We start from the raw sequence: 11,851 nt of genomic DNA on the forward strand, positions 1-11,851 counted from the left end.
GGCCTGTATGTCTAAGGAGGGTTTTATGATGTGGTTGATCAAATAGTAAGGTATGTCTATAGGCCACACCACTGACTCAGAAACCAGCAAGCTGAAAGTCACCTGAAGTTAGCTATCAAAATAAGATAAACTCCTGAAATCCAGAATACATGGAAGAGGGCTGTTTATCCAAGAAATTATACTTAATTCTAGAATCTGGATTTTATTGGGTTTTAATGTGCTTTTCAAGAAGTTTTATGATTTGGAAACCAGCATAATTTAAATATATACTACAAAGTCCTGTATTTGAAATATAAGTATAGCTATTCAATTTTTATTCCTGGGAAGCAAAAGTCATCCCCACTTCCTTTAAATATATTATTTCAATTCAGATGCTTTTGAGTACAAGTAACATGTTTTTATTACATAAGTGGATCCAACAATATACCTTTAAGAAATCCAAAGGTTGCCCATTGCAGGTGGGTAACAAGTAGCTCAAGTTTGTAAGGCCCTGGTCAGCACCTCTGCCATTAACTCTCCCTCATAATTGCAAGTCTGTTGTAGCTCCAAGCATCACTTTCTCACATACCAATATTTAAGGTTAAAACAAAAGTAATAGAGGTTGTTTATTCATTTTTTTCTTTGTCTAAAAGTGGAAGCATTTCTTTTTCTAAAAGCCGAAACTCAATACATTTTCCCTTATGTATTTGTTTATGTGTTTGTTTTTTGTAAGATATGGTACATATATATAGTAAATGCAAATTAAAAAATTATTTGAGGGAAACTCAAATGATTAAAGTTTTACTGTGTCTAAACATACATGCTATTAAAAAATATTTAATAAATTGTACAACTTGGGGACTAACCATAATAAATGCAGTGACCAAACAAAATGGATACCAGGGGTTAGTGACTCAAGCTTGTTCAATTGAGAGCTGGATGACTCTTCATTTACTTTTTATAAAGAAGGTTTAAAAATAGAAGGTGATGGAAATCCATATTGTCATGTCCTCCACCAGTCTAGACTGTCAGTTTCTTCAAGGCAAATAGCCTACTTTATTCATGACTGAATCCGTAATATTTGGTATGGTGCCTGAAACTCAGAAGGTACTCAGTATTTGGTGAATTAATCAATGAATAGATGTAGTCAATCACAGAATATCTGGATTTGCTTACTATGAAACTGAAAATTCTTTTCTTTTTTAAACTTTTCCACCTGTTACATTCATTAATTGAATTTTCAGTAGTTTCCCTTTTGTAAGCTTTTTGTTTTGTTTTGTTTTGTTTGTCTTTTTATAGCTGTAGTTGGTTAAAATGTTTTACTTTGTGTGTGTGTGCTTTTTTAGGGCTGCACTCGCAGCATATGGAGAGTCCCAGGCTAGGGGTCCAATCGGCGCTACAACTGCCAGCCTATACCACAGCCACAGCAAGATCAGATCCGAGCCGCGTGTGCAAGCTACACCACAGCTCATGGCAACGCCGGATCCTTAACCACCTGAGCAAGGCCAGGGATCGAACCTGCAACCTCATGGTTCCTAGTCAGATTCATTTCCACTGTGCCATGACAGGAATTCCAAAATGTCTTACTCTTCATATGACGAAATACCAGCCGTTTTATCCTTGGTATAATAGAGTTTAGTTGCTCTGTTACTTTTGAGGGGAAGTTGAGTTTGTCACCCTAAAATATGTCACCCTGAGATAAGGATTATTTTAGGCTTTTTAAGAAATAGCAGGCCCAGGAGAAGCTGAAAAATGTACAGAAGTTACTCCTTTTTAAGAGGTATTTATACTTCATAAAGGGAAATTTATTTTTGTAAAGGTGTCTTCCTCCATGTACTAGGAAGCAAAAGATAACTAAATCTCTATAAACTCTTATCTAAGGAGAAAGCAAAGATCTAAATCTGTATAACAACCTCATCCTTATTTACTGTGTTTTTCCTGATAACCTCCTTAACTGGTTCCCAACATTTTATATTATCTTTAGATGGAGATGGTATTTAAAGAGATGGCTTGGACCATTTCAGGGAGTTAGTTTCCTTGGGTCTTTCCTAAATATATAGAAGGAATAGATGCTATTAAACTTCTGTTTCTCTCCTGTTAATCTGTCTTTTCCTACAGGGCATAACTCAGACAAGAGCAAAGAAGGGTAGAGGAAAATTTATTTTTCTCCACTGAACTTTATTTGAATGAAATAAATGTATTATTAATGTTTCAAAGTAAGTATATTCTTCCTGTGACATATTTTGTTTCTAGTGTGATGGCAATTATGAGGTCAGAAATAATACTGCATTTTATATTTTAGCATAAACTATTTTGGTTTTAGAAAATTCCTCTTTGGGTAGAGACATACTTTAGCTGAATTTTCTAACTTTGCAAAGTCCAAAATAAAAGTTATCTTTGGAGTTCCCGTCGTGGCTCACTGGTTAACGAATCCGACTAGGAACCATGAGGTTGCGGGTTCATCCCTGGTCTCGCTCAGTGGGTTAAGGATCCGGCGTTGCCGTGAGCTGTGGTGTAGGTCACAGACGGAGCCGGGACCCTGTGTTGCTGTGGCTCTGGCGTAGACTGGGCGGCTACGGCTCCGATTAGACCCCTAGCCTGGGAAACTCCATATGCTGCCGGTGCAGCCTTTAGAAAAGACAAAAAGACCAAAAAAAAAAAAAAAAAAGGGTTATCTGTAAGAAACACCTTGCTTCAGCATACACATATTTTATATGATACATAATGGAAGATTACGATAATGGAAGATTATGGCAGATTATAATAATAAATTTGCCTAAAAACTATATATGAAAGAATCTGATTATGAAATTAGTTCCTTGTTAAATAGGTCCAAAACAAAGGCAAGGTGGTTTTAAAATGTATACTTTAAAAAAAAGCAACTGCATCAAAGGAAAAACTATAGGAAAAGCAAAACTTTCAAAATGTGATTTTAAGAAATAGAATTAGAGAACACCATTAATACAATATGTGATGTGCTAAAATCTTTTAATTATTTTAGAATTCAGAACTGCTATTGCTTACTTAAAATTGTTGCATAACTCCAAAGTGCCATTATAATTCAACCCAAATGGTATAGTACTTCAATGAGCTGATGGAATTGATTCAGGACATTAAAGAGATGCCTGCAAAGTTATAAATCTCTATTCTAGTCAGGAGTGAAGAGGTTAATTCAGTATTCCACTAAAAATCAAACTGGCAGAAATGTTTCCAGGAACATGTTTTTTTTTTTCCCCTCTTCTCTCTCTTCTGCTCCTCTCTCTCTCTCTCTCTTTCTCTCTCTCTCTTTCTCTCTCTCTTTTTACTCAGTAGGGGTTTGGAGAAGAAGTTTGGAAGGGAAGGAGAGGGCTGGTTCCAGGCCCCCTGCATTCCCCAGAGCACCATTGCGGAAGGGGGAGGGCTTCCTGCCCAGGCAGCCATCTGTAACATTCTGAGAACAGCAGGAACCCCGGCTGCTCCAGTCAGAAGCCCAGGGTGAGGATTCTGTCTGCATTCAAAGAAAAAACTGGAGGAGTTTCCCCTCTTATTTCTCAAATTCTCTTGCCTCTCTTTTCTTTTTTTTTTTTTTTTAATCTGTTGCTGGTGAGCAATGGAGCTGGCTTTATTTGGAGTTGCTTTTGTAAGTGAAGTAGCATCTCAGCAATGTCAGATCAATACTTTTGAGGAGATTGGCTTGACCAGTACCAAAATACCTCCTAGAATGTGCTGGCAGCAAGCTGGGAATGTCATCATCCCAGCTAATGTCACACTATGGAACACTTTCTGGGATCAGTGGACGTGTGTCTGATGTTTCCTAAAGTTACTGCTTTCTAGGCTTGAGTCAATTAGAGCTGTTTTTTTGGAAAGTAGTGTCATTTAAAATGTATTTTATAAAAGTTATTTTTGTGCCTATAATTTGGGGCTCACACATCTGTTATTTCCTCCAGTCCTTGGCATGCACAATATGCTGCCTATGGAAAGTAGTAAAGAGTGACAATGGAAAAAATAACAAGGGCTTTTTTACTTTCAACATCTGGAGAAAACACTTTTAAGGAAATGTTAACAAATAGGTACAGGAATTGATAAAGTAAAAAATATGTATGCTTCCTTATAGAGACAAAAATAATCAGAATAGAAGGATTTTTTATAATCACTTTTATGCAAAGAATACAATAAATTTAGCAATTAAAATGATATTATTTAAGAAGATTCAGTTCACATCCTTTCCTAGGGTCAGCCAAATGACTAATGTCAAATCCCCAAAGCACATAGGTACAAAAACATTTTCTCAGAGAAAAAGAAAGGCATAGGAGTCCAATTTTCAAATTTTCCTTTTTTCCATTTTTCAATAAAGCTTTACTATTATATTTAGATTCCTGGCATCAGTCTAGGGAAGCAAACAAATTCTACTGTAGAATATGAAACTTAAAAATAAGAAAGAAAATCTTCAGTAAGCATTCCAGTGCAGAGATAAATATTAGGATGAACAATGTGACCATAGTGTTATTGAAGAAAAAATGTGCAAATATGAATGTACTCTCTTCGTATACACCAGAATAACTTAATGACAAAACGCGCTTCAAGGGAAAATAAATCATAATGAATATCTACTACTGTTTTACCAAAAGAACGGCGAATATGTTTCAGCATAGTTTTTCTATATTTTCATACCTAAAATAAGCATTAGTAAATATTTCCATCTAGTCTAATTTTACTTTTCGCCCTAAATTACAGTGTTACAATGGTATAGGCTAATTTATAAAGGTATTGCATCAAACTTTGAAAACGCAGAGAATCAAATGTAATAGTTCCTTTTTTCTGAGAATTACCCATTGTTCAGATGAGAACAAAAAATCCAAATCAGTATTTGAAAAAAAAAAAAAAAAAGAACATCTTGACAAAATACTATAACAAAACTTATTTAAAAATTGCAAAATCAGATGTGTAGAAATACTTAAAACTTTAGAAAGTAGATTGCTTCCAGGTGCATAGAGTTAGTGCTTATGGGGTTAGCGTGCCCTTGATGGGGGTGGGAGAGGCACTTTCTAAGGTTGCATTCATTCCTTTCTTGTGTCTAGTCATCTTGATTTCAATGTCTAGGATTAAGCTTTGAGTTAAACATCTCAGAACTTACTTTCCTTTTAATACTAGAATCAAAAAGACCAATACCACCATCAGAATCATGAGACTACCATGTAATACCATAAAAACCTATTACTAATTCACCATTGTATGATAACAAATAATTATTGTAAAAAAAAAAAAGGATGCCCTGATTCATAAAACCAGTGTTTCTTACCTGTAGGTAAACCACTTAGAAATCCAACTAGCTAATGAATTGACCGTGAGGACATGTTGTCCAGGATAAGAATGGTCCAAATCTGTGTGATCAGCACATTTTCTCCTTTAAAGCAGATTTTCCTTTTTTAAACAATTTAATGTATTGAATAATGTTACCGTCCAGATAGGAGGTCCTGAGATCCATTTTGTCTCTTCATGGAAAATGTCAGTATATTGGTTGATGTACAGTTCTAAGTATAAGTCTCAGCAAACAATCTTATCTCCCTCATGTCTACATTTTTCCAGCACTTTTTATTTTATATAACTTATAAGTACTCACAGCAGAGTTTACTTTCATGTGTTCACTGTTTTTAATGCCCATTCAAGAGAAATGGTTATTGTGAAAATCTCTAAATTAATGGGAGCATCCATATATCTGGACTAGGGCAAGATATTCATGAACTTTAGCCATATGTGTGCTGTGAAAGTCATTATGGGGATGTCTACCACCTGGTTAACCATTTTATATTGGCTATATGGTTTATACACAAAAACCTTGAGTAAGAATAATTGCCCATATTTTTCTGATGAGGAAACTCTGCTTACACAACCTTTTATAGTCACTCCTCTGGTAAAGACAAAAAAAGTATTTGAATGAGATGTCTCTGACTTCTCAGAAGGACTACATGGTACTTCTCTATTTTAACTTATACTTGGCTAAAGAAAGATAATGCCTCATAAACTGGAGGTAGGTTATTAGAGGCCAGGAACTGTGGGGCTTGAGTTATACTTTCCTAGGTACTAGCACAGTGAAACATAAAAATGAGACCTTCAATTAAAATTTGCTAAGTGAATGAACGTATGAACTCGATAAAGAGTTTAATTGCCATGTTGGAAAGTGTAAACTGACTTGTACTTCATTAAGCTCTTTCTTTCAAATTTACACTCATCTTTAGAAAATATACTTATTGCATTTAAATTATGCTCACAATTTTGAAATTTTCTTTTTATGTAGGCTCTTTTTCTTAAAATTGTCTGGTAGAAAGAAAAAGGCTTTTATTCATATAATTTAAAATATAATCAGATGCCAAAATCACTAATAATTAAGGAAATATAAATAAAAAAGGAAGTGGAGGAGTTCCCCTTGTGGTGCAGCGGAAACGAATCCAACTGGGAACAATGAGGTTATGGGTTCAATCTCTGGCCTCGCTCAGTGGGTTAAGGATCCGGAGTTGCCGTGAGCTGTGGTCTGAGCCAAGTCACAGACATGGCTCAGATCTGATGTTACTGTGGCTGTGGGGTAGGCCAGCAGCTGTAGCTCCAATTGAACCCCTAGCCTGGGGAACCTCCATATGCTACGGGTGCAGCCCTAAAAAGCCAAAAAAAAAAAAAAAGCAGTGGATACCACTTCAAATACATAAGAAGGCTGATATTTAAAAAAAACAAAAACAAAAACAAACAAGTGTTGGTGAGGATGTGGAAAAATTGGAATGCTTGTACACTGTTGTTCAGAAAGTAAACTGTCACAGCTCACAGCTGCTGTGGAAAACAGTATGATGGTTTCTCAAAAAAGTAAAAATAAAACTACCACATGATATAGCAGTTCCACTTCTGGGTATATATACAGAAAATTGAAAGCAGAGTTTTGAAGAGATATTTATCACATCCCATGTTCATAGCATCATTATTCACAATAGCTAAACCATAGAAGCAACCCAGATGTCCATCAACAAAAGATAAGCAAAATGTGGAATATACAGGGAGCTCCTGTTGTGGCTCAGTGGGTTACGAATGAGATTAGCATCTATGAGAATGCAGGTTCAATCCCTGGCCCCCCTCAGTGGTTTAAGGATCCAGTGTTGCCCTGAGCTGTGGTGTAGGTAGCAGATGTGCTCGGATCCCAAGTTGTTGTGGCTATGGTGTAGGCTGGCAGCTGCAGCTCCTGTTCAACCCCTAGTTTGGGAACTTCCGTATGCCACATGTGCGGCCCTATAAAAAAGCAAAAAAAAAAAAAAAGTATATGTATATATATGTATGAGTATTATTCAGCCTCAAACAGGAAGGAAATTCTGGCACATGCTACAATACGGATGAACCTTAAAGAAATTATCCTAAGTGAAATAAGCCAGTCACCAAAAGACCAATACTGTATGATTCCGCAGAAGGTAGAATGGTAATTACCAGGATCTGAGAGGAGGGGGAATGTAGAGTTATTATTTAATAGGTATAGAGTTGCAGTTTTGTAAGATGAAAACAGTTTGGGAGATGGATGGTTGCACAACAGTATGAATGTACTTAATGCTGCTAAACTATACACTTAAAAATGGCTAAGAGGAGTTCCCTTCATGGCTCAGTGGTTAACAAACCCGACTAGGATTCATGAGGATGCACGTTCGATCCCTGGTCTCTCTTAGTGGGTTAAGGATCTGACGTTGCCGTGAGCTGTGGTGTAGGTCACAGACACGCCTTGGAACTGGTGTTGCTGTAGCTGTGGTATAGGCTGGCACTGCAGCTCCAATTCAACCCCTAGCCTGGGAACTTAGGCTGCATGGCCCTGAAAAAAAAAAAAAAAGAAAAAGAAAAAGAAAAAAGTAAAAATGGCTAAGATAGTTAATTTTAAGTTATATGTATTTTACCACAGTAAAAATTGATCAAGAAAAGAGATGTTGGTTCATACATATAAGTCCCTTTTTGGATTGTACTCAGTTTTATCCCTCCTGTTTTTTTGGTTTATTATTTTAATGTAAGTAAGTTTTAATTATCTAATTGTACTTTTTATTATGAGGAAGAAGGTGAAGATCTGTGGACCCTGGTTAATTATTTAAGTGTGTCTGGCATCTTTCAAGTTAAAATAACCAATTCGTTCCCAGAGAGTTTTAAAGAGCCAATGCTTAGATATTCACAGGAAAATCCTGCCAGGAATCATAAGAAAATCCATGTCTTTAAAATAGCAGTGCCATCATAGCTTGAATTATCTATTAGTAATAATATTTAAATTACTGATTAAGGCACAGGCATAAGGAAACAGCAGCAGTTAATAATCTAAGTCTCTTGCTCCATGTTGTGTTGATTCTATGAATTGATTTTGGAATTTTAATTTTAACCTCAGAGCTATGAAGTTTCCATGGGCCAAATGATAACTTTAATTAGTCAGCAGTCTATTAAAGTATGTATTTTGAAAATTCAGTTAGCAAATATTATTGAGGACAAACTCTCTACTATCCCTGAGTAAGTAATATATACAAGTATGACAAACATGGATATATTGAAATATGCATTTTATAAATAACATTTCCTAAATTTGAATAGTTATGTATATTATACAGAGCTTTTCTTTTAAAATTTGTATAACCCAGATTTCTAGCTTTGTTTTTTTTTTTTTGTCTTTTTGCTATTTCTTGGGCCGCTCCCTCGGCATATGGAGGTTCCCAGGCTAGGGGTCTAATCAGAGCTGTAGCCACCGGCCTGTGCCAGAGCCGCAGCAACGCGGGATCCGAGCTGCGTCTGCAACCTACACCACAGCTCATGGCAACGCCGGATCGTTAACCCACTGAGCAAGGGCAGGGGCCGAACCCGAAACCTCATGGTTCCTAGTCAGATTCGTTAACCACTGCGCCACGACGGGAACTCCAGATTTCTAGCTTTGAATTAGAATAGCTAAAATATAGCACTATAATTAATAGGCATAATTTTGAATGTTGCATTCTTCTACTAGTGTTTATAAGTGGTAGTGGTCAAATTCCCTCATTTATGATTAAAATAGATTTTTCATGATTTTTGCTCTAAGCTATTTAATGATGTCAAGTACAATTCTCTTACTCTGCATTTTTTTCTTTTATGATTAATTATATAAACTCATGTATTTAAGAATTTAGTCAAAGTGACCATTAAGAAGGTAGAGATACATAGGAAGGCGTCTCAGAATTGATTCAAGTCACCAAGCATGCTTTTAGTCATGCAACACATTGTTATGTCTTATCAAAGAAGTTAATGAAAAGAAAGCTGTGTGTCATACTGCTGTTTTTGCAGAAGAGCTCTGGTGTCAGAGCAAGCAACTTGCCTTAAGTGGATCAAGGGCCCTTGACTTTCAAAAAAAAAAAAACTAATGAGAAGGAATCTGAACAGTTATGTAACAATTTTGCACACAAATCAGTTAGCCCCCAGAAACTCTGAGAAATAACCAGGTAAAAAAATCTTTAAAGATTGATCTAAGATCCTTTGTCATGAAAGTGGAAATAAAACCTTCCAACTTTGAGCTTTAGTTTTAGAGTGAATGCATGTATCCACTCCCCAGCCCACCTCCAAACTAATCAGACTGGGATAATTACAGAAGACACACTTTATATCTATACCCTTTACCTGACATTCATCTTGCACTTTGGATGCTTATTTATATTCTGTGTGGTTAGATTTAATTTGTCTAGGGAACTACAAATGCCTTTAAAGAACATATTTGGAAAAGCTTGTTTTTTTTTTTTTTTTTTGGTGGAAATTCATCAGATAAACTAGCAAAAGATGCTTCTGACACCAAGGAAGCATAAAGCAGAGGAGACTGGGAGCCTAAGTGGCAGGATGCACCACTGGCTTTTGATCACATGTTTGGTAAAGGGTGGCAGCAAATAATTTGTGTAGAAAAAAAAGAAGTGTGTCTACATTAGGAGGTGTAGATGAATAGTTTCTCAGCTTTGGTTATTTTTTGTTTGTTTTATTGAAGTATAGTTGATTTACAACATTGTGTTAGTTTCAGGTGCACAGCAAAGTGATTCAATGATACATATATATATATGCATACACATATATGCATATATACATATAGTTTTCAGAGTCTTTTTGCTTATAGGTTATTACAAAGTATTAAGTATAGTTCCTGTACTCTGCAGTAGGTCCTTGTTGGCTATCTATTTTATATATAGTAGTGTGTATATACTAATCCCAAACTCCTAATTTATCCCTCCCCCAGCCTTTCCCCTTTGGTCACCATAAGTTTGTTTTCTATGTCTATGAGTCTGTTTCTGTTTTGTAATTAAGTTTATTTGTATCATTTTTTTAGATTCCCCATATAACTGATATCATAGGATATTTGTCTTTCTCTGACTTATTTAATTTAGTATAATAATCTCTAGCTCTATCCATTTTGCTGAAAATAGGATTATTTCATTCTTTTTATGACTAATACACATGTATAAATGTATTATACATATTATACTATATCTATACATCTTCTTTATGCATTCCTCTCTTAATGGACATTTAAATTGCTTCCATGCCTTTGTTGTAAATAGTACTTTAGTGAACATTGGGCGGAGGTGGAGTACATGTCTCTGGATATATGCCCAGGAGTGGGATGGCAACATCATATAGCAGCTCAACTTTTAGTTTTTTAAGAAATTCCTCCATACTGTTCTCCAAGTGCTTATACAAATTTACATTCCCACCAACAATGTGGGAGGATTCCCTTGCGCCATACTCTCTCCAGCATTTATTGTTTCTGGACTTTTTGATGATGGCCATTCTGACCAGTGTGAAAGTAATACTTCAACATAGTTTTGGTTTGCATTTCTCCAATAATTAGCAATATTGAACATCTTTTCATGTGCCTTTTGGCCATCTGTATGTCTTCTTTGAAGAAATATCTATTTAAATCTTCACATTTTTTATATTGCTCAATGAATTTATTATACTTATAGTTGTACAGGGATCATCACAACCCAATTTCTGTCCCAAACCCCCATATCATCCCCCCACCTCCCCCAACCTGTCTCCTTTGGAAACCATAAGTTTTTCAAAATCTGTGAGTCAGTATCCATTTTGCAAAGAAGTTCATTGTGTCCTTTTTTAAGATTCCACATGTAAGTGATAGCATTTGATGTTGCTGTCTCATTGTGTGACTGACTTCACTTAGCATGGTGATTTATAGGTCCATCCATGTGGCTAAAAATGCTGATATTTTGTTCCTTTTAATGGCTAATATTCCATTGTGTATATATACCACTTCTTTATCCCCTCTTCTGTCAGTGGAAATTTAGGTTGTTTCCATGTCTTGGCTATTACAAATAGTGCTGCAATGAACATTGGAGTACATGTGTCTTTTCAAGTCATGGTTTTCTCTGGATAGATGCCCAGGAGTGGGATTGCTAGATCAAATGTTAATTCTATTTTTCATTTTCTGAGGAATCTCCATACTGTTTTCCACAGTGGTTGCACCAATTTACAATCCCACCAACAGTGTACTAGGGTTCCTTTTTCTCCATACGCTCTCCAGCACTTATTGTTTGTAGACTTTTGGATGATGGCCATTCTGGCTGGTGTAAGGTAGTACCTCATTGTGGTTTTGATTCACATTTCTCTAATAATGAGTGATGTTGAACATCTTTTCATGTGTTTTTTGGCCATCTGTATGTCTTCTTTAGAGAATTGTCTGTTTAGATCATCTGCCCATTTTTGGATGGGGTTGTTTGTTTTTTTGGTATTGAGCAGTAGAAGGTGTTTATAAATTTTGGAGATTAATTCCTTGTCAGTCAATTCACTTGCAAATATTTTCTCCCATTCTGTGAGTTGTCTTTTCATTTTGTTTAGGATTTGCTTTGCTGTGCAGAAACTTTTAAGTTTGATT

This window comes from Sus scrofa, chromosome 9 (genome assembly GCF_000003025.6).
Source record: "Sus scrofa isolate TJ Tabasco breed Duroc chromosome 9, Sscrofa11.1, whole genome shotgun sequence".
NCBI classification, from domain to species: domain Eukaryota; kingdom Metazoa; phylum Chordata; class Mammalia; order Artiodactyla; family Suidae; genus Sus; species Sus scrofa.